This window comes from Pristiophorus japonicus, chromosome 19 (assembly GCF_044704955.1).
Source record: "Pristiophorus japonicus isolate sPriJap1 chromosome 19, sPriJap1.hap1, whole genome shotgun sequence".
NCBI classification, from domain to species: Eukaryota; Metazoa; Chordata; class Chondrichthyes; family Pristiophoridae; genus Pristiophorus; species Pristiophorus japonicus.
Genome location: NC_091995.1, coordinates 61,529,997 through 61,554,446, shown reverse-complemented (window position 1 = coordinate 61,554,446; position 24,450 = coordinate 61,529,997). Strand labels below are relative to the sequence as shown.

General features: G+C 44.1%; 1 long non-coding RNA gene across 1 annotated transcript; it reads right to left on the bottom strand.

Annotated features, from left to right (window-relative positions):
• Window positions 1–682: 682 nt before the first annotated feature.
• On the bottom strand, window positions 683–18,061 carry LOC139230469 (uncharacterized). Its single transcript, XR_011587937.1, has 3 exons — window positions 18,021–18,061; window positions 8,777–8,865; window positions 683–845 (listed from the first exon to the last, which is right to left on the bottom strand). It is a non-coding gene; the product is annotated as an uncharacterized lncRNA (long non-coding RNA).
• Window positions 18,062–24,450: the final 6,389 nt, after the last annotated feature.

Here is a 24,450-nt window from a genome sequence, read left to right as displayed (position 1 = left end):
GCAGGTAGGATGATACAGTGAATCCCTTCCCACACCCAGAGCAGGTGAACGGCCTCTCCCCAGTGTGAACTCGCTGGTGTCTCAGCAGGTTGGATGAGGTAATGAATCCCTTCCCACACTCAGAGCAGGTGAACGGCCTCTCCCCAGTATGAACTCGCTGGTGTCTCAGCAGGTTGGATGAGGTAATGAATCCCTTCCCACACTCGGAGCAGGTGAACGGCCTCTCCCTAGTGTGAACTTGCTGGTGAGTTAGAAGGTGGTTTGACTGAGTGAATCCCTTCCCACACTCTGAGCAGGTGAATGGCCTCTCCCCAGTGTGACTTCGCTGGTGGCTCAGCAGGTCGGATGAGGCAGTGAATCCCTTCCCACAGTCGGAGCATTTGAACAGCCTCTCCCCAGTGTGAACTCGCTGATGAACTTCCAGATCAACTGAGTAATTGAATCCCCTCCCACAGTCTCCACATTGCCACGGTTTCTCCATGGTGCGGGTGACCTTGTGTCTCTCCAGGTTGGCCGATCAGTTGAAACCTGGTCCACACACGCAACACGTGTACGGTTTCTCCCCGCTGTCAATGGTGCGATATTTTGTCAGGCTGTGTAACTGATTAAAGTTCTTTCCACAGTCAGTGCACTGGAACACTCTCACTCGGCTGTGTGTGTCTCGGTGCTTTTCCAGTCACACTGATGTTTGAAGTCTGTTCCCACAGACAGAACAGACAAACATTTCTCCTTCCAAATTGAAAATCCGATGATATTCAGGTCCTGATGAATGGAGCAATTCCGTCACATCTCGACATGATGTTTGGTTTAAGTTTCCGATCTGCAAATCCTCCCTTTCTGAGACCCTGGAAAAGGAGTTTACAAAAATCATTACTGCAAGTACAGGACAGAAATTCAGAACAGACAATTCTAGATTTTATGGAACATTCTTTCGTCTCTTGTTCGTCCAAAGCTGTAAATTTCCCGCCCCATACACTTCCCCCTCCCTGTCCTGAAATTCAAACACATCGCACATCTGACGGCAGCTTGTCCTCTGCTCCAATTATCACCACCATCTCTGACTGGGTTCAGTCATACACTCACTGGTTCCCCTCCCTCTCCTCCCCTGAAGATGCTGACTCTGGCTGGGTTCTGTTCTACACTCACTGGTTCCCCTCCCTCTCCTCCCCTGAAGGTGCTGACTCTGGCTGGGTTCAGTTAACAGAAGAACAGAAGAAATAAGAAATAGAAGCAGGAGTAGGCCATTTGACCCCTCGGGCCTGCTCCCCCATTCAGTAAGATCATGGCTGATCTGATCATGGGCTCAGCTCCAGTTCCCTGCCCGCTCCCCATAACCTTTTACTCCCTCATCGCTCAAAAATCTGTGTATCTCTGCTTAAAATATATTCAATGACCCAGCCTCCATTGCTCTCTGGGGCAGAGAATTCCATAGGTTTACAATCCTCTGAGAGAAGAAATTTCTCCTCATCTCAGTTTTTAATGGGCGGTCCTTGTTATAAGGCTTGTAAAAAGGGGACAGCAATAATCATGCGTGATTTTAACCTCCATATTGATTGGACAAATCAAATTGGTCAGTGTAGCCTTGAGGAGGAGTTCATAGAGTGCATAAGGGATGGGTTCCTTGAGCAGTACATAACGGAACCAAATAGGGGGCAGGGTATCTTAGATCTGGTCCTGTGTAATGAGACAGGATTAATAAACAATCTCCTAGGTAAAGGATCCCCTCGTAATGAGTGATCATAGCATGATTGAATTTCAAATACAGATGGAGGGGTAGAAAGTTGGGTCTCTAACCAGCGTACCAAGCTTAAACATAGGAGATTTTAAGGTATGAGGGAAGAGTTGGATAAAGTTGATTGGGAAAATAGATTAAAGTGTAGGACGGTTGATGAACAGTGGTGTCCATTTAAGGGGATATTTCACAACTCTCAAGAAAATATATTCCAGTGAGGAAGAGAAGGTGTAAGAGAATAGACAGCCATCTGTGGCTAACTAAAGAAATAAAGGACGATATCTAATTAAAAACAAGGACATACAAAGTGGTCAAAACTAGTGGGATGACAGAAGACTGGGAAGCTTTTAAAAGCCAGCAAAGAATGACTAAAAAAATGATTAAGAAGGGAAGATAGACTATGAGAGTAAACTAGCGCAAAATATAAAAACAGATAGCAAGAATTTCTATAGGTATATAAAATGGAATAGGTTGGCTAAAGTAAATGTTGGTCCCTTAGAAGAAGAGACCATGGAATTATTAATGTGGAACATGGAGATGGCAGCAACTCTGAACAAATATTTTGTATCAGTCTTTACAGTAGAGGACACTAACGATATTCCAACAGTGGATAGCCAAGGGGCTATAGCGGTGAGGAACTTAACACAATCACAATCACTAAGGAGGTGGTACTCAGTAAGATAATGGGACTAATGGCAGATAACTCCCCTGGAAATAATGGCTTACATCCTAGGGTCTAAAGAGAAGTAACGGCAGGGATTGTGGATGCATTGGTTGTAATTTACCAACATTTCCCGGATTCTGGGGAGGTCACAGCAGATTGGAAAACTGCAAATTTAACGACTCTATTTAAAAAAGGAGGCAGACAAAAAGCAGGAAACTATAGATGAGTTAGTCTAACATCTGTGGTTGGGAAAATGTTGTAGGCCATTATTAAAGAAGCAGTAGCAGGAGATTTGGAAAAGCAAAATTCGGTCAGGTAGAGTCAGCATGGATTTATGAAGGGGAAATCATGTTTGACAAACATGCTGGATTTCTTTGAGGATGTAACGAGCAGGGTGGATGAAAGGGAACCAGTGGATGTGGTGTATTTGGACTTCCCGAAGGCTTTTGACAAGGTGCCACATAAAAGGTGACTGCACAAGATAAAAGTTCACGGGGCTGGGGTAATATATTAGCATGGATAGAGGATTGGCTAAATAACAGAATACAGAGAGTCGGGATGAATGGTTCATTCTCTGGTTGGCAACCAGTAAGTAGTGGGGTGCCACAGGGATCAGTGCTGGGACCCCAACTATTTACAATCTATATTAACGATTTGGAAGAAGGGACTGAGTGTAACATAGCCAAGTTTGCTGATGATACAAAGATGGGAGTAAAAGCAATGTGAGGTGGACACAAAAATCTGCAAAAGGACATAGAAAGGCTAAGTGAGTGGGCAAAATTTTGGCAGATGGTGTATAATGTTGGAAAATGTTAGGTCATGCACTTTGGCAGAAATAATCAAAGAGCAAGTTATTATTTAAGTGGAGAAAGATTGCAAAGTGCCGCAGTACAGTGGGACCTCGGGAGTACTTGTGCATGAAACACAAAAGGATAGTATGCAGGTACATCAAATGATCAGGAAGGCCAATGGTATCTTGGCCTTTATTGCAAGGGGGATGGAGTATAAAAGCAGCGGAATCTTGCTACAGCTATACAGGTTATTGGTGAGGCCACACCTGGAATACTGCATGTCGTTTGGTTTCCATATTTACAAAAGGATATTCTTGCTTTGGAGGCAGTTCAGGGACAGCTCACTAGCTTGATTCTGGGGATGAGGGGGTTGACTTATGAGGAAATGTTGAGTAGGTTGGGCCTCTGCTCATTGGAATTCAGGAGAATGAGGTGATCTTATCGAAACGTATAAGATTATGAGGGGGCTTGGCAAGGTGGATACAGAGAGAATGTTTGCCTTCCATTTGCCTTCGTGATCACTTGCTGTACTTGCATACTAACTTTTTGTGTTTCATGCACAAGGACCCCCAGGTCCCTCTGTACTGCAGCACTTTGCAATTTTTCTCCATTTAAATTATAATTTGCATTTTTTTACTTCTGTCAAAGTGGATACCCTTATATTTTCCCACATTATACAACATCTGACAAATTTTTGTCCACTCGCTGAGCCTGTCTATATCCCTTTGCAGATTTTTTGTGTCCTCCTCAATGTTTGTGTTCCAACCCATCTTTGCATCATCAGTAAACTTGGCTACATTACAATTGGTCCCTTCATCCAAGTCATTCATATAGATTGTAAATAGTTGAAGACCCAGCACCGGTCCCTGCGGCACCTCACTAGTCACTGTTTGCCAACCGGAAAATTACCCATTTATCCCGATTCTCTGTTTACTGTTAGTTACTCAAATTTTAATTGAAAAAAAAATTCTATATTCTATATTCTATATTCTAATATATTATTACCAACCCCGTAAACTTTTATCTTGTGCAGTATTCTTTTATGTGGCACCTTATCGAATGCCTTCTGGAAATCCAAATACACCACATCCCTTGGTTCCCCTTTATCCACCCTGCTCGTTACATTCTCAAATAATTCCATTAAATTTGTCAAACATCATTTCCCATTCATAAAACCATGCTGACCTTGCTTAATGGAATTATGCTACTCCAAATGTCCTGCTACTGATTCCTTAATAATAGATGTTGGATAGATACTTCCTCTCATTCTCTGACACTATGTGACAGGTGAGTGTTGGATAGATACTGCCTCTCTCATTCTCTGCCACAATGTGACAGGTGAGTGTTGGATAGATACTGCCTCTCATTCTCTGACACGATGTGACAGATTCTGATTGACAGGCGAGTGTAGGATGGACAGTGCCACTTTCAATCTCCGGTGCAGTGTCTGTGCGGGACTGAACGGTGATTATCGGATAGATACTGACACTTTCACTCTCTGATCTATTGACAGGTAAATATAGAATTAATATTGAGTGTGTCTGGTATGTGAGTGTGGATCTGACTCTGTATCTGTCCATCTCTGGTATGTGAATGAGGGTTTTATTCAGTGTCAGTTTCTGATACGAGAGTGGGTTTTATTCTATCCCTGTCAATTTCTGGTTATTGCCTGTGGGTTTCATTCTGTATCTTTCCATTCCTGGTGTGTGAGTGTGTGTTTTGTGCTGTATCTGTCCATCTCTGTTTTGTGAATGCGAGCTCTACTCCATACCCGTCATTCTCCAGTATATTAGTATTGTTTTACTCTGTACCACCAATTCCTGATCGAGTATTCGTTTTACTTTCTAACTGTCAATTTGTGTTATGGAGGTGAGTGTTTATGCTGAATCTGTCGGTCTCTGGTAAATATGTCTGAGCTTCACTCTGTATCTATCTGTCTCTGGTATGTGAGTGTGGGCCTTTCACTGTATCTCTCCATTTCTGTTATGGGAGTCTGGGTTCTATTCTGTACCTGTCAGGTTCTGATCTGTGATTGTGGGCCTTACTCTATACATGCCTGTTTGTGTTTGATTGAAAGTGGGCTTTCCTTTGTACCCGTCATTTTCTGGTATGGAAGAGAGGTGTTTACCCTGTACCTGTCAATTACTGGTGGTGGCTGATATGCAACGGTCACCACACATTAAAAATATCCATCCACAGGCATCTTGCACCCCTTCAATTGGAGATCAGAACTGGTATATCGGGTCCTTCATTGAAACATCTATGAGGCAAGTCATCCTCGTTCGAGGGAATGCCTATGATGATGAATTACTGGTCAGTGAGTATGGGCTTTTCACTGTATGTCACAATATATGTTATGGGAATATGGATTTTAATATGTCAGTCTCTGATATGAGTGTGTGTGTTTATACTGTATCTCTAAGTCTCTGACATGTGAGTGTATGTATAATTCTGTACCTTCCAGGTTTGGGTATGTGTCTGGGGATTTAAGCTGTGCCTCTAAGTTTTTCTGCATTTAATTTATATCTATTAGTCTATGTGGTTGTATGTTTTATACTGTACCTGTAAGTTTCTGTTGTGTATGTGGGATTTACTCTGTACCTGTCAGTATGTGAGTGTGGGGTAAAATGTGTATCTGTCAGTTTCTGGTTTGTGAGTGTGGGGTATAATCTGTACCTGTCAGTTTCTGGTATGTGAGTGTGGGGTATAATCTGTACCTGTCAGTCTCTGGTATGTGAGTGTGGTTATATTATGTACCTGTCAGTGTCTGGTATGTGAGTGTGGGATATAATCTGTACCTGTCAGTTTCTGGTATGTGAGTGTGGGGTATAATCTGTACCTGTCAGTCTCTGGTATGTGAGTGTGTGTTTAATCTGTACCTGTCAGGTTTTAAGAACATAATAATTAGGAACAGGAGTAGGCCATATGTCCCCTCGAGCCATTCAATAAGATCATGGTTGATCCGATAATGAACTCAGGTCCACTTCCCTGCCTGTTCCCCATAACGCCTTAATCCCCTTATTGTTTAAGAAACTGTCTATTTCTGTCTTAAATTTATTCAATGTCCCAGCTTCCACAGCGCTCTGAGGCAGCGAATTCCACAGATTTACAACCCTCGGAGAGAAGACATTGTTCCTCATCTCAGTTGGGTGGCCCCTTATTCTGAGATCATGCCCTCTAGTTCTAGTCTCCCCCATCAGTGGAAACAGCCTCTCTGCATCCAGCTTGTCAAGGACCCTCATAAACTTATACGATTCGATAAGATCACCTCTCAATCCTCTGAATTCCAATGAGTAAATGCCCAAACTACTCAACCTTTCCTCTTAAGTCAACCTCCTCATCTCCGGAACTTTCTCTGAACTGCCTCCAAAGCAAGTATATCCTTTCATAAATATGGAAATCAAAACTGCACGTAGTATTCCAGGTGTAGCCTCACCAATACCCTGTATAGGTGTATCAAAACTTCTCTGCTTTTATACTCCATCCCCTTTGCAATAAACGGCAAGATTCCATTGGCCTTCCTGATCAATTGCTGTACCTGCATACTATCCTTTTGTGTTTCATGCACAAGTATCCCCAGGTCCCGCTGTACTGCAGCACTTTGAAATCTTTCTCCATTTAAATAATAACTTGCTCTTTGATTTTTTTCTGCCAAATTGCATGACCTCGCACTTTCCAATATTATACTCAATCTGCCAAATGTTTGCCCACACACTTATACATTTTTTTCTTTTGCAAATTTTGTGTGTTCTCCTCAAACATAGCTTTTCCTCCCGTCTTTGTATCATCAGCAAACTTCACTATGTTACACTTAGTCCCTTCTTCCAAGTCGTTAATACAGATAGTAAATAGTTGGGGTCCCAGCACTGATACCTGCGGCACCCCACTAGTTACTGGTTGCCAACCATATATTGAACCATTTATACCGACTCTCTGTATTCTGTTAGTTAGCCAATCCTCTTTCATGCTAATATATTACCCACCACCCCGTGAACTTTTATCTTATGCAGTAAACTTTTACGTGGCACATTGTCAAATGCCTTCTGGAAGTCCAAATACACCACATCCACCGGTTCCCCTTTATCCACCCTGTCCGTTACATCCTCAAAGAATTCCATCAAATTTGTCAAACATGACTTCCCCTTCATAAATCCATGCTGACTCTGCTTGACCGAATTTTGCTTTTCCAAATGTCCTGCTACTGTTTGTTTAATAATGGATCCAACATTTTCCCAACCGCACATGTTGGGCTAACTGGTCTATAGTTTCCTGCTTTTTGCCTGTCTCCTTTTTTGAATAGGGGCGTCACATTTGCAGTTTTCCAATCTGCTCAAACCTCGCTAGAATTCAGGGAATTTTAGTAAATTACAACCAACGCATCCATAACCCCTGCCGTTACTTCTCTTCACACTCTAGGATGGAAGCCATCAGGTCCAGGGGATGTATCTGCCTTTAGTCCCATTATCTTACTGAGTACCACCTCCTTAGTGATTGTGATTGTGTTATGTTCCTCCCCCTCTGTAGCCTCTTTACTATCCATTGGAAAATTGTTAGTGTCCTCTACTGTAAAGACTGATACAAAATATTTGTTCAGAGTCTCTGCCATCTCCATGTTCCTCATTACTAATTCCCCTGTCCCATCCTCTCGGGACCAACCTTTACTTTAGCCACTTTTTTCCTTTTTATATACCTATAGAAACTCTTGCTATCTGTTTTGGTATGTCTGTTGAACTTTAATCTGTGACTCTCAGTTTCTGCTATGTTAGTCTGGGTTTAACCTGTACCTATTTGTTCCTGCTACTTGATTGTATGTTTTAGACTGTACCTGTCAGTTCATGCTATGTGAGTGTGGAATTTACTCTGCATCTGTAAGACTCTGGTATGTGAACGTGATTATCAATGTTACTTTTAACCTGTATTTCTCTGATATGTGAGTGAAGACTTTGCCTTCCAGCTGTCATTTTTCTGATATGTGTGTGTGGGTTTTACTCTGCCCCTATCAGTTTCTGCGATGCAAGTAACACATTTACTTACTGCCTTTCAGTTTTACGATATGTGCCTATGGGATTTACACTTTACCTGTGACTCTCTGGTATGTAAGTGCAAATTTTATTCTGTTACTGTCATTTCATATATGTGGGTGTGTGTTGTATACTGTATCTGTCAGTCCATGGTATGGGAATGTGGGTTTTATTCTGGACCTGTCATCTTCTGTATGTTCAGGGGGTTAAATACTGAATCCGCCATATTCTGAAACATGAATATGGTTTTTGATCTGTACCTGACAGTATCTGATATGCGAGTGTGGTTTATGCTACGTGTTTGTCATTTTTTTTGATAGCTTATTGTGTTCTTTATTTTCGATCTGCCAGTTTCTGTCAAGTGTGTGTGGGTGTTTAATGTACCTGTCAGTGTGATCTGTTTCAATGGTGAAACAGCATCTGATTCTACTGCTCCATGTGGCTGTAAGATTCACAATGTTACTCTGCCACTTCGGATCACTGTGGGACTGACAGCTTCTGCGGCCTGTGACAATAGGATTGAGGCCAGTTCTGTGTCTCTATGCTCTGTGAGTGATAATCTACTTACTGTGTGTGAGAAGGAGCTGCCTGCACTGTTCCTTGTGTTCCGGGTGGAGGAAAGCTCACATTTGTTCTGGCTGGTTGAAGAATTTTGCTCTGAGAATAATAATACGAGAACATTATTAGTTCTAAGGTCTGGATGCGGGGGAGAATATGATGTACGTGAGGGAGCAACAATGTAGTTCTCGATCACGAGCCACATGGTTCTGAAGAACTCAGCTCACCGAAACAATATAATCCACCTTTAAAATACCTTCACCCACACTCCTCTCCTGATGCCTGGAATAGATTTACTTTGTGAAACTCCCCACATCCTCATTGTCAGGCTGCGGTTCCACTGCTTACTGTCCAAGAACAACAGACACGGTGAGATTGGAACTGAATCAGGAACATTCACTACTGATTTGGGGAAAGAAAGCAGCAATGATTTGAAAGAGCGAGGTTATTTACTTTCTCTGTTACCTAACACTGTCCACACACAGCCCGAGAATGGCCTCTCCTTTCCCCCACTCACACCACGCACTGAGACTGGTTCTTGCTCCACTCTGCCCCTTACACACAGCCCCCGACTCCCCCTGTACTCTCCCCGGACTCAATGCCGGTCTCTGAGTCCATCTGCGCACATGCTCCCAAAGCGCTGCGCTGCTGTGAGGAGGCTGCTGCTCGCTGCCTTACCCCGGGACCGCGGTGCCTCCATTCCCGGCTGTTTAAAATCATCTTCTTCCGCTCACTGAGTGAATGGTGATCACAGGCAGGGCTGTGTGAGGGGAGGGCGCATGCGCTTTTCTGCTCACTGGAAATCGACACAGGGGGCGGGGCTTATCCGCGCTTGCGCAGCCCTCTGCATTAATTCAGCCTGTAAAAATCAAAGTGCATTTTTCCCCAATTTATTTTTATCCGAATCTGAGGAGAAAGGATAGAGAATGATTAAAGCTAGGAGCCTTGTCCCTTCGAGATTTGGGATCATTCAATGCATGGTCTTTCTCTCCATGAGCCTTTCTTCACAAAGCAATCCTGCAGAAACATCGGAGGGACGATGGAGTGGGAGCGTTTGCTGGGACAGTGCAGGAGTTAATATCTGACAGAAACCGTCCGAGATCTATTTAATTAGAGTCAAACACTCGGTCACTGAGAGTAATACCGAGCGGCCCTGAGCTGCAAGATTGCAGAGATTACAACAGGCAAGCGAGGGTTAAATGTGGGACATTGTTTCTCTCACTCTCTGACACTGTCCCGCAGTGTGGGATTAATAATGTGTCTGTCTCTGGTATAATCTCAGTGAGAGAGGAGACTGCATCTTCTGTCTCTCCAATGGGATCCTTCAGGATAAAACGGGACTTCACAGGTCAGTCTGGAACTGATTCTGTGCATGTCTTTCTGTGTCTCACCGTCCTACCTTGCACTCTCCTGTCTCTGACACAGCCCTCTCTCCCCTCACTGTCTCTCTATTGCTATCCGCTCTCTCTTGCACTGGTTGTGAAGGCGGGATACTTTTATTTCACGTGATGTGGAAACATTGTTGGAGGCATTGTTGCAAGACTGATAATGACTCTGTTTCTCTCTCTAGTGCAATACGTGAAGGTGTGGCACTGTTAATGATCGTATTATGGTGACAATTCAAGAAAGTGTAAGACTGATGTTGTGTCTGTCTCTCTGTCTTTTCCGCTGGTACTGTACATGAATGTGTGATACTATTATTGAGCGTAATATGGAGCCACAGTTTGGGAGTTTAAGACTGATACTATGTCTATCTCTCTGTCGCTCTCTCTTATAGCCACCTTTGGGTCTTAAGTATGTGCTGGATAGGACACCAGTTACTGTTAAATGTCCCTCATTTTCGGAGGATAGAGAGACAAAGAGAGGCTGCAGAGATGGTGAGCACATCATTTGTATTTTCATATTAGTCAAACATATTTCTGCAACTTAAATTGCAGAAATATGTTTGACTAACATGAAAATACAACTTAAATCAGAGATGGGTTAAGCCAGCCACAGCTGTGATTGGCTCCTGCCCCTGAATCTGGGAACAGACACTGTGACGAGCGCCAGCCTCAGAGTGTTTAACATTTACTGAGCTTGGAAACTACAACAGACCTGAGAATTGGCAGCACAGTCGAGCGGAGAGGAAAAACTGTGCTGGGAACTGTAAATCTGGGAACAGTTTGTGTGTCAATGTGCAGATTTCAACATTGTGTGAGCGAGAGTGTGTTAAAGGGGCGGGCGGGTTAGACTAATGTCACTGTGTTTGTGTGTCCGCTCTCATCGCCGGATTTCAGAGTCCCTCTCGCGTAAAATTCAAAGATTTCCCTGTCACAGGATCACCCTGCTGCCCTGCTGAGGCCTGAAGTGGGAATTAAACAGAAAGTTTGATTTGATTTCAAATTTCAGTCGAAAAAGAGAGAAAATATCCATGATCGGCTGAGAGAGCGCGACCAGTGCAACAATGAAACGGGTTTCAATTGAAATTACTGCCTTCAATTCGGATGAAACTTTCTTGAAAGTAAACATCGCGGTCTTGGGACAGAAAGAGGCTAGTCTTTCACACTTTATCTGTCACTTTATGGTGCTGTGTTTCAGTATGGCGTTGACATGTGTGTAGCTCAGACATTGTCACTCACTCTCTGGTACTGTGTGTCAGTGTGGGATTGACAGGTGTGTATAGGAATACTTGCCACTCACTCTCTGGTCATATATATCAGTTTGGGAATTGTTGATGACTGTAGGATAGCTAGTGTATCTGTCACTCTCTGTTACTGTGTGGCAGCGTTTGTCAGTTGAATAGAGGAAAGAGTCACTTTCCGTTGTGCCCCAGACATAACTTTTGCAGTGCGACAGCTGCACGAAAAATGCAGGGAACAGCGCCAGCCCTTATACATGACCTTCTTCGACTTTACAAAGGCCTTTGACATTGTCAACCTCGAGGATCTATGGAGCGTCCTCCTCCGTTTCGGATGCCCATCCAGAGCCTACTCCATGACGACATGCAAGCCGTGTTCCTTACCAACGAATCCATCACAGACCCAATTCACGTCCAGACCGGGGTCAAGCAGGGCTGTGTCATAACCCCAACCCTCTTCTCAATCTTCCTCGCTGCCATGCTCCACCTCACAGTTGATAAGCTCCCCGCTGGAATGGAATAAACTACAGAACCAGTGGGAAGCTGGTCACCCTTCGCCATCTCCAGGCCAGGTCCAAGACCACTCCAACCTCTTTGGTCGAGCTACAGTACGTGGATGACTCCTGCATCTGTGCACACACAGAGGCTGAACTCCAGGACATAGTCAATGTATTTACCGAGGCGTATGAAAGCATGGGCCTTACGCTAAACGTTTGTAAGACAAAGATCCTCCACCAGCCTGTCCTCGCTGCACAGCACTGCTCCCCAGACATCAAAATCCACGGCGTGGCTCTGGACAATGTGGACCACTTCCCCTATCTCGGGAGGCTCCTATCAACAACAGCAGGCACTGAGAACGAGATCCAACACCGCCTCCATTGCGCCAATGCAGCCTTCGGCCGTCTGAGGAAAAGAGTGTTTGAAGACCAGTCCCTCAAAACTATCACCAAGCACATAGTCTACAGAGCCGTAGTAATACCCGCTCTCCTGTATGGCTCAGAGACGTGGACCATGTACAGCAAACACCTCAAGTCGCTGGACAAATACCACAACGGTGTCTCCACAAGATCCTGCATATCCCCTGGGAGGACAGATGCACAAACATTAGCATCCTCATCCAGGCCAACATTCGCAGCTTTGATGCACTGACCACACTTGATCAGCTCCGCTGAGCAGGCCACATAGTTCGCATGCCAGACACAAGACTCCCAAAGCAAGCGCTCGACTCGGAACTCATCCATGGCATGCGGGAGGGCACTGAGCTCCTCGAGTATCATCGCCGAGAGCATGCAGAAATCAAGCACAGGCAGCGGAAGGAGCATGCGGCAAACCAGGCTCCCTGCCCCCTTTCCCTCAACGACTATCTGTTCCTCTTGTGACAGCTACTGTGGTTCTCGTATTCGACTGTACAGCCACCTAAGAACTCACGCTAAGAGTGGAAGCAAGTCTTCCTCGATTCTGAGGGACTGCCTCTGATGCTGATGATAATAGATACTTTAACTCCCAATCTCTAATACAGTGTGAACAATTTAACTGATAGCCTATCTGTTACTCTCTGATAAAGTGTGACAGTGTCGGATTGAGAATGTAAGAAAAATACTGCCACTCTCATTTTCTGGTACTGTGTCGTTGTAGGATTGATTGCTGAGTATGAGATAGACACTGTACCTCTCATTCACTGATGTTGCGATCAGTATGGGATATATTTATTAACATGGGATAGATATTGCATCTCTCAATCTCTGGTACAGCGAGGCAGAGTTGGATTGCCAGGTGAGTGTAGGATAGATACTGCCTCTCTCATTCTCTGACACTATGTGACAGGTGAGTGTAGGATAGATACTGCCTCTGTCATTCTCTGACACTATGTGACAGGTGGGTGTTGGATAGATACTGCCTCTCTCATTCTCTGACACTGTGTGACAGGTGAGTGTTGGATAGATACTGCCTCTCTCATTCTCTGACACAATGTGACAGGTGGGTGTTGGATAGATACTGCCTCTCTCATTCTCTGACACTATGTGACAGATTCTGATTGACAGGTGAGTGTAGGATGGACACTGCCACTTTCAATCTCCGTGCAGTATCTGAGTGGGACTGACTGGTGATTATAGGATAGATACTGACACTTTCACTCTCTGAACCATTGACAGGTAAATATAGAATTAATATTAGGTTGTCTAGTATGGGAATGTGGATTTGACTCTGTATCTGTCCATCTCTGATATGTGAATGAGTGTTTTACTCTGTATGTCAGTTTCTGATACGAGAGTGTGTGTTTTATCTTGTACCTGTCAATTTCTGGTAATTGCCTGTGGGTTTCATTCTGTATCTTTCCATTCCTGGTGTGTGAGTGTGTGTTTTGAGCTGTATCTCTCCTTCTCTCTTATGTGAATGTGAGCTCTACTTCATACCCGCCATTCTCCAGTATGTTAGTATTGTTTTACTGTGTACCGCCAATTCCTAATAGAGTATTCATTTTACTTTCGAACTGTAAATCTGTGTTATGGAGGTGAGTATTTATGCTGAATCTGTCGGTCTCTGGTGTGCGAATTTGAGTTTCAATCTGTATCTATCTGTCTCTGGTCTGAGAGTGTGGGTATTCTCTGCATCTCTCCATTTCTATTTTATTCTGTACCTGTCAAGTTCTGATGTGCGATTGTGGTCTTTACTCGATACATGCCTGTTTCTGCTTAATTGAGAGTGGGCTATCCTTTGTTCCTGTCAGTTTCTGGTATGAAAGAGAGGTCTTTACCCTGTACCTGTTAATTACTGGTAAGTGAGTACTGACAATTCACTGTATCTGGCAATTTATGTTATGGGAATATGGAGTTTAATATGTCAGCCTCTGATGTGTGAGTGTGGGTTTTATACTGTATCTCTCAGTCTCTGATATATGAGTGTGGGTTTTATACTGTATCTTTCAGTCTCTGATATGCCAGTGTGTGTATTATTCTGTACCAGACAGGTTTTGGTATGTATGTGGGTTTTAAGCAGTGCATCTAAGTTTCTGGTATGTTTGGCTGCCTTTAATTTGTATCTATTAATCTACGTGGTTTTATGTTTTATACTGTACCTGTCAGTTTCCGGTATGTGAGTGTGGGGTATAATCTGTACCTGTCAGTTTCTGGCAATTGAGTGTGGGTGTTTAATGTGCCTGTCAATTTCAATGGTTTAACAGCATCTGACTCGACTGCTCCATGTGGCTGTAAGATTCATAATGGTTCTCTGCCACTTCAGATCACTGTGGGACTGACAACTTCTGCTGCATGTTATAATAGGATTGAGGCCAGTTCTGTGTCTCTGTACTCTGTGAGTGATAGTCTACTTACTGTGTGTGACAAGAAGCTGACTGCACTGTTCCTTGTATTCCGGGTGAAGGAAAGATCACATTTGTTCTGGGTGGTTAAAGAATTTTGCTCAGAGAATAATAATATGAGAACATTATTAGTTCAATGATATGGATGCGGGGGAAAATATGATGTATCTGATGGAGTGACAATGTATTTCTCGATCACCAGCAACACGGATCTGGAGAACTCAGCACACCGAAACAATATAACCGGTCTTTAAAGTATCTTCTCCCACACTCCACTCCTGGTGCCTGCAATAGATGCACTTTGTGAAACTCCCCACATCCTCACTGTCAGGCTGTGTTTCCACTGCTCAATGTCCAAGAACAACAGACACGATGAGATTGGAACTGAATCAGGAACATTCACTACAGATTTGGGAAAGAAAGCAGCAATGATTTGAAGGAGTGAGGTGGTTTACTTTCTCTGTTACCTTGCACTATCCACACACAGCCCGAGAATGGTCTCCCCCTTCCCCCACTCACACCATGTTGCGGAACTAGTTCCTGCTCCACTCTGCCTCTTATACACAGTCCCTGATCGAACTAAACCAGGAACGTTCACTACTGGTTTGGAGAGAGAAAGCAGCAGATTGTAAATATCAGATTCTGCCCATTCTTTCTCCCTTACCCTGGATACACGCTGTTCACAGACAGCCCGAGAATGGCCTCTCCCTTCCCTGACTCACACCACGCATGGACACTGGTTCTTGCTCCAGTCTGCCCCTTACACACAGCCCCCGACCCCCCCTGAGCTCCCCCCGGACTCAATGCCGATCTCTGACCCATCCGCGGACACGCTCCCCAAGCGCTGCGCTGCTGTAGGGAGGCTGCTTCACCGGCGTCGCGGTGTCTCCATTTCCGGATGTTTTAAACCATCTTCTTCCACTCACTGAGTGAATGGCGATCACAGGCAGGGCTGGGGCAGAGGAGGGCGCATGCGCTCTTCTGCTGACTGGAAATCGAAACAGGGGCGGAGCTTATCCGCACATGTGCAGCTCTCTGCACTAATTCAGCCTGTAAAAATCAAAGCGCACTTTTCCCAATTTACTTTCATCAGAATATGTTCAAAGGAACTGGGCCTGGGGGGAAAGGACAGAGAATGATTAAAGTTTCGAGCCTTGTCCCTTGGAGATGCTCAATTTGGGATCATTCCGTGCAGGGTGTTTCTCTCCATGAGCACGTCTTCACAAGGCAATCCTGCAGAAACATCAGAGGGACGCGGGAGTGGGAGAGTTTGCTGGGACCATGCAGCAGTTAATATCTGACAGAAACAGTCCGCGAGCAGTTTAATTAGAGTAAAACTCTCGGTCACTGAGAGTAATTCCGAAGTGGATAATCAAGGTGCTATAGGGAGGGAGGAACTTAATACAATCACTATGATTAATGAAGCAGCACTCGGAAAAATAATGGGACTCAAGGCCGACAAGTCACCTGGATCTGATGGCTTACACCTTAGGGTCTTCGGAGAAGTGACTGCAATGATAGTGGATGTATTGGTTTTAATCTAATAACATTCCCTGAATTCTGAGGTGGTCGCAGCAGATTGGAAAACCGCAAATGTAACACCTCCATTTAAAAAAGGAGGCACACAAAAAGCAGGAAACTATAGACCAGTTAGTCTAACAGCTGTCATTGGGAAAATGCTGGAGTCCATTATTAAGGAAGCAGCAGCTGGATATTTGGAAAAGCATGATTCAATCAAGCAGAGTCAGCATGGGTTTATGAAAGGAAAATCACGTTTAACAAATTTGCTGGAGTTCTTTGAGGATGTAACGAGCAGGCTGGATAAGGTGGAACCAGTGGATGTGTTGTATTTGGATTTCCAGAAGGCATTCGATAAGGTGCCACATAAGAGGTTACTGCACAAGATAAAGGTTCACGGGGTTGGGGGTAATATATTAGCATGCATAAAGGATTGGTTAACTAACAGAAAAAAAAAGTGTGTCAGGATAAATGTGTCATTTTCCGGTTTATGCCACAGGAATCGGTGCTGGGTCCTCAACTATTTACAATCTATATTCATGACTTGGATGAAAGGACCGAATTTAATGTAGCCAAGTTTGCTGATGATACAAAGATGGGTGGGAAAGAAAATTGTCGGACACAAAAAATCTGCAAAGGGATATAGATAGGCTAAATGAGTGGGCAAAAATGTGGCAGATTTAGTATAATGTGGGAAAATGTGAAGTTATCCATTTTGGCAGAAATAATAGAAAAGCAAATTATAATTTAAATGGAGAAGAATTGCAAAGTGCTGTAGTACAGAGAGACCTGTGAGTCCTTGTGCATAAAATATAAAAAGTTAGTATGCAGGTACAGCAAGTAATCAGGAAGGCAAATGGAATGTTGGCCTTTATTGCAAGGGGGATAGAGTATAAAAGCAAAGAAATCCTGCTACGAATGTCCAGAGTATTGTTGAGGCTACACCTGGAGTATTGCGTGCAGTTGTGGTCTCCGTATTTAAAGAAGGATATACTTGCATTGGAGGCTGTGCAGAGGTTGATTCCAGCGATGAGGGGATTTTCTTATGAAGACAGGTTGAGTCGGTTTTGCCTATACACATTGGAGGTCAGAAGAATGAGAGGTGATCTTATCGAAACAGATAAGATAACGAGGGGGATCGACAAGGTGGCTGCAGAGAGGATATTTCCACGCATAGGGGAAACTAAAAACAGGGGGCATAGGCTCAGAATAAGGGGCAACCCATTTAAACTGAGATGAGGAGAAATTTCTTTGCTCAGATGGTTGTAAATCTATGGAATTCTGTGCCCCAGAGAACTGTAGAGGCTGGGTTATTGAATATATTTAAGGCAGAGGTAGACAGATTTTTGTGCGATAAAGGAATAAAGTGGAGCGGGCAGGGAATTGGAACTGAGTCCATGATCAGATCAGCCACGATAGTGAATGGCTGGGCAGGCTCCAGGGGCCAAATGGCCTTCTCTTTCTTATGTTCTTATGAGATCATAACTCTGGGACTGATCACGGGGATTCCAAACCTGGGACTGTATATGGGAAATCTAACCCTGGAAGTGAACAGCTCTGGGGCTTTCCTGTTACGGATTACGTCCGAGACAATTGTAAGGTTAGCACTGAGCAGCGCCTTTAGGAGAGATGGTGAGAAATCCGAGGTGTCGAGAGTGAGAATAAAATAACTAAGTTAATGCTTTCGCCGCGATGACCGGTTCGAAACAAACGCTGAGGCACCTCATGTTGTTCCTGCACTAAGATGGCCGCACACGCGCTTTGCTGCTAACTGAATCAACATGACGGTAAGCTAACCTGCCTTCCTGTACAAATATGGCCGCCATTATCCTGGGCCTGTGACCGGGAGAAAGTCTTGAAGCTGCAGTCGCCGATATTCAGGTTATTATTCCAGTCTACCGGGAGGCAGCAATTGTTTATGACGCAACCCCGACTACCCGTTGGTCTATTATTCCTCTCCGCCCTCTGAAAATGGGCCTCTTTTGCGCAGCAGATTTTCACCGTGTCCACTCCGCCATTACACCAACCGCGCATGCTCGAAACACAACCAGGACACCCTGCAGTCTGGGTTCGGTACATTCTACTTCGCATGGAATGCTGGGTAAATGCACCGCCATCGAAAGGCCATGTTCGTGAATTGAAAAGTAATTACTGTGACTGAAAGGCTGCATTGGAGGGAGCAGCGTGCGGCGGTCTGGCCCGGAAATCGGCGCGGTCCCGGCCAGCAAGACCATCAGCAGGCCGGGGCCATCAGAGGGAGCAGCGTGGGGCGGCATACCACTGCAGGAGGGCGACGGCTGCGAAGTCAGGTCGCTGATTGCAGTGCGGGAAGGCACAGCAGGAGGGGTGAAGGAGCAAGAGTTTGTATAAGGAAGTAACCGGGGCCCAGGAGGGGCGTGAGTGTGGGGCCCAGAAGAGGCAAGGGCCCAGGGGCAGCACGGGCCAACTCACACTGCGACATGTGTGCGCGCTCGGTCCGTGCAGCAAAGCTGGTCTCCAATCGTCTTGTGTAATCCTTGCCACTGGACCAAGACCTAGCTCTGTCAAGCCCATGTGGTGGTTGCTGCGCAACGGCCACCACACGTTAAAAAAATCCAAGCACAGGCATCTTCCACCCTCCAAGATGTCGTTCAGGATCTGGAATACTAGGTCCTTCATTGAAACACCTGTGAACTCATTCCTTTTTGGCGTGGAAGCAAGTCATCCTCGCGTTGAGGGACTGCCTATGATGATAACTATAATTGCATTGGGCACTGAACCATGTTCATTCTGGCAGTAAGACTTTGTTTCTGCTGCTCTTAATAACCTCTATACCCGAGCTGGAGATTAATGTTCTGTATAAATATTGAAAACTCAGCTTGTTTCAAACACCGTATGTCGAATATTTGATTTCTCTGCAATAAGAGGAGACTAATTAATGTTCCCTTCCCTTTTATTTTTGGCCTTTTCTTACTCTAGATTATTTCACTTCTCACGCAATTCATTTTTTACCACATCAAATCCCAAGCTTGTTTCATTGAGTTACGGCTTATGGGTGTCATGGACTGAATCCGCATGTCTCACTTTACTCTCATTTGACGTTCCTTTCAACCAATCCTTGAAAGAACTATTTTGCTTAAGACTGGAAATTTGTTATTTTCTGTATTGTTTAACGATTTTTGAATGTAGTTAGTAGAACTGCACACATACTGTATGTGATCAACTTTAAATGTTCTGATCTGTGTAATTGCCTTTCCCAATTTTGATGGGTTAGTTCATTATAATTACTTGTTACTAACATACTTTGCAGTACTATTTGCATCAAAATAATTGTTTAAATATTTCCTTTATCAGGTCTTTAGCTCTTGCACTGATATCTATTTCCTCTTTTGGGGGAATCTAGAACTAGGTGGCATAGTCTGAGAATAAGGGGTCACCCATTTAAAACGGAAATGAGGAGGAATATCTTCTCTCAGAGGGTCGTGAATCTTTGAAATTCTCTACCCCAGAGATCAACAGAGGCTGGGTCATTGAATATATTTAAGTTGGAGATACTGATTTTTGAAAGATAGGGTTATGGGGAGAGAAACAGAGAAACATAGAAAATAGGTGCAGGAGTATTAACCTGTGGAAATCCCTGCCGCAGAGCGTTGTTGATGCCAGTTCATTAGAGACATTCAAGAGGGAGTTAGATACGGCCCTTATGGCTAAAGGGATCAAGGGATATGGAGAGAAAGCAGGAAAGGGGTACTGAAGGAATGATCAGCCATGATCCATATTGAATGGTGGAGCAGGCTCAAGGGGTCAGATGGCCTACTTCTGCTCCGATTTCTTGTGTTCTTAGCCTTGGTTAGGGGCTACGTTTAGATGTAGGTTTCGGGGCCAGTGTTTGCGGTTTGTGGTTATTGTTAGGATTGGGATTAGTGATTGGGATAGTCAATAGGATATTTGGATTAGGATATAGTGATTAACTTCGAAAGCACTTTTGACAATATCAATGCTGAATGTGCTCTTTGCCATTTCATATTTTTTACCTCACACAGATGAATCACAAAACAGCTGCACAATGTCTTTCCTGCGCAAGCTTCATTTCCTCCCTTCATTCATATCTCTACATTGCTCAGAAAAATAAATTAGTGAGATTAGGTTTCGCGATTTTGGGACAAGAACAGATGGATACAGTTGTTGCACTGTTTACATCTAATCATCAACCTGCCTGAAAAAGGCTTCTGACAATAATCTGTCACTAGGCCCCACCAGTCACCATCTGATACCTGCATCATATCTTCATTCATTACCCACCTTTCGCCCTAGAGCTGGCTTCACTGTCATAACCATTTCCCATACTGGGGCTCACGAATTCCTGAGCAGAGCATAAATACCGGCATGGACTGGTTCATCTGAATGTTCCATTTCTGTGCCATATATCCTATGTAATTTTGTAGTCTAACTGTAAGTGGTCCCTCGATTTAATGCCTCAGTGTTACTGGTCCCTGGATTTGTTGTCATGGTATTAGTAATCCCTCAATTTGGTGTCATGATGTAAATCATCTGGGATTTGATGTCTCATTGTAACTGGTTCCTGGTTTGGTGTCTCAATGTATCAGTTCCTGGTTTGGTGTCACAAGGCAAGTGGTCCCTGCATTTGGTGCCATACTCTATGTGGTCCCTCGATTTGGTGTCTCAATGTAATTGGTCCCTGGATTTGGTGTTATAATGTAACTGGTTTCTGGATTTGGGGTCACAATGTATGTGGACTCTGGATTTGGGGTCACAATGTAAGTGGACACTAGATTTGGTGTCAACAGCACCTCATCGCTGGGACTGAGGGCAAACCCGCAGCCCAGCAACGTGTTCAGCACAGAACGATCCCACACAAATCTATTCCCAATTACCACTGCCCAAATTATTTCACCAGAAACAGTCCAGTGTCTGCAAAGAACTGCAGCCCCATGTATAACTTCAGTGAAACACACAATACAAAACATTTTTAAGGAAAAATAAACCCCATCATAGTTCAACAGAGGCAATTAATGGCAGTAATCCCACTCACTCATTCACCTCCTTCAACCCTATTCTCCAACTCCCCTCCCCAACTACTCTTTCACCACTACCCCCAAACCCTCACCCCAACTCCTCTTTGAATCCTACTCTCCAAACCCCCCTCACCCAACTCCTCTTTCACCACTACAATTTAATTTTTAACATCACTTACACAAGTCATCCACACTGGAGGTAAATCTTAGGACCTTCTGTGTGATGGTGAGGCGATCACTGGACAATAAAGTGCAGAGTCTGATGGGTGGCTGCTCATTACCCTCGGTGAGATTTAATCCCCTTTCCCACTGAATACTGTGGACAGACGGTCACCATAGTATCAGAATGGTCAGTGTGACTTCACTTTCTAAACAAGAGCACACAAAACAATGGGTCATCAATAAATGGTAAAGGTGTTAAACACTCTGCAATTCCAATGTAAATAATAGCAAATAAAATGCTGGAAAATAACTGGTTAAGATAATAAATTATCTCTGTGAAATTGACTAGCAAACATTATGATGCGTTTTGTTTACACGCAAAAACATACACACACACATACACACACACATCTATCTATATATCTCTATCTCTTTCTCTATCAAAGACTTTGTGTGCACTCTTTTCAGTTGTTCTACTTAACCTGATGCATTAGATTTACTTAGGTCATTAGGACCATGCGGGAGCCAGTCTGGCGGTGCTTGCTGTGTCAGGATATAAAGATCCTCCTCCCATTGACTGGGGGAATGGGGCAGATATTTAAAGGAACAGGGATTCCCTTTTCTCTGCCTTTTTATACTTAAAGGAACAATCCAGTTTATCTCGGATTGTCGGAGGACTTCACGAACCGAGCTCCCATTAACAGTCGCTCCCTTCTGTACTGTGCAGTGATTGTAAAGCTGTCTATTTCAGTAATTTGCGCCTTTCTAAAATGTCTCATTGCTTTTATGATCCATTTGACTTGCTTGTGTAATTTGGAAAGATTTCAGAATTGTGCAGTGTGACAAAGGTTTGTTCAAACGTGGAGTAAAAATTGTTTCAAAATATTCTTTCTAACCCTCCCTCGATCCCCAAAATTTTAGAACTCTCTGCAATACTGACTGGGAAGTTCCCAAGTTCGATCCTTGATCTGGGCTGTTAGTTGATGTCAGCAGTTCAGGGGTTATAATTGACCTCAGTACCACTGCTTTAAATATGAGTAAAAATTAGCCACTGCCGCAGCACTTGATACCGATCTAGCGACAGCAACTGGAAAGTGTGTGAATGTCATTTGAGGGCAGGATTGTGCTCGGCTCTGATGCCGACCACAGTGGAAATCCTGCTGACAATCACTGAGTCAACTGATGGTGAGGGACCAGATGTTAATAAATGTCTGTGGAATTGCACTCAGCCAGATTCAGCACTTTCTGGAGAAAATAACTCGCAGACAATGAAGTGCATGTTGATTTTAGAGAGTAAGAATGGAGGCAGAGTGTCCAGAAGAAGTAATTTACAGCTTAGAAGGGACAGGAGCGGACATACTTTTCTATAGAATCTAGAATTATCTGTTCTGATTTTCTATCTTATACTTTAAGTTACAACTTTTGAAACCTCCATTTGTATAGAAACATGGAAAATAGTTGCAGGAGTAGGCCATTCGGCCCTTCGATCCTGCACCACCATTCAATATGATCATGGCTGATCATTCACTTCAGTACCCCTTTCCCGCTTTCTCTTCATAACCCTTGATCCCTTTAGCCGTAAGGGCCATATCTAACTCCCTCCTGAATATATCCAATGAACTGGCATCAACGACTCTCTGCGGCAGGGAGTTCCACAGGTTAACAATTCTCTGAGTGAAGAAGTTTCACCTCATCTCAGTCCTAAATAGCCTACCCTTTATCCTAAGAAAATGTCCCCTGGTTCTGAACTTCCCCCACATCGGGAACATTCATCCCACATCTAACCTGTCAAGTCCCATCAGAATCTTAAATTCCAAGAGATCCCCTCTCATCCTTCTAAACTCTAGTGTAAAGGCCCAGTTGATCCAGTCTCTCTTCATATGTCAGTCCAGCAATCCCTGGAATCAGTCTGGTGAACCTTCGCTGCACTCATTCAATAGCAAGACCGCCCTTCCTCAGATTAGGAGACCAAAACTGGACACAATATTTCAGATGAGGCCTTAGCAAGGCCCTGTATAATTGCAGTAAGACCTCCCTGCTCCTATACTCAAACTCCCCTAACTATGAAGGCCAACATGCCATTTGCCTTCTTCACCACCTGATGTACCCGCATGCCAACTTTCAATGACTGATGAACCATGACACCCAGGTCTAGTTGCACCTCCCCTTTTCCTAATCTGCCGCCATTCAGTTAATATTTTGCCTTCGTGTTTTTGCCACCAAAGTGGATCAGCTCACATTTATCGACATTATACTGCATCTGCCATGCATTTGCTCACCCACCAAACCTGTCCAAATCAACCTGTAGCCTCTTAGCATCCTCCTCACAGCTCACACCGCCACCCAGTTTAGTGCCATCTGCAAACTTGGAGATATTACACTCAATTCCTTCATCTAAATCATTGATATATATTGTAAAGAGCTGGGGTCGCAGCACCGAGCCCTGCAGCACTCCACCAGTCACTGCCTCCCATTCCAAAAAGGACCCGTTTATCCCGACTCACTGCCTCCTACCTGCCAACCAATTCTCTATCTATGGCAGTACATTACCCCCAATACCATGTGCCTTGATCTTACACACCAATCTCTTATGTGGGACCGAGTCAAAGGCCTTTTGAAAGTCTAAATACACCACATCCACTGGTTCTCCCTTGTCCATTCTACTAGTTAATCCTCAAAAAATTCCAGAAGATTGGTCAAGCATGACCTCCCTTTCATAAATCGATGCTGACTTGGACCGATCCTGTCACCGTTTTCCAAATGCGCTGCTATTTCATCCTTAATAATTGATTCCAACATTTTCCCCATGACTGATGTCAGGCTAATTACCTGTTTTCTCTCTCCCTCCTTTTAAAAAAATGGTGTTACATTAGCTAACCTTCAGTCCATAGGAACTGATTTTTTGAGGATGTTTCCAGTAGAGTGGACAAGGGGGAACCAGTTGATGTGGTATATTTGGACTTTCAGAAGGCGTTCGACAAGGTCCCACACAAGAGATTGATGTGCAAAGTTAGAGCACATGGGATTGGGGGTAGTGTGCTGACATGGAT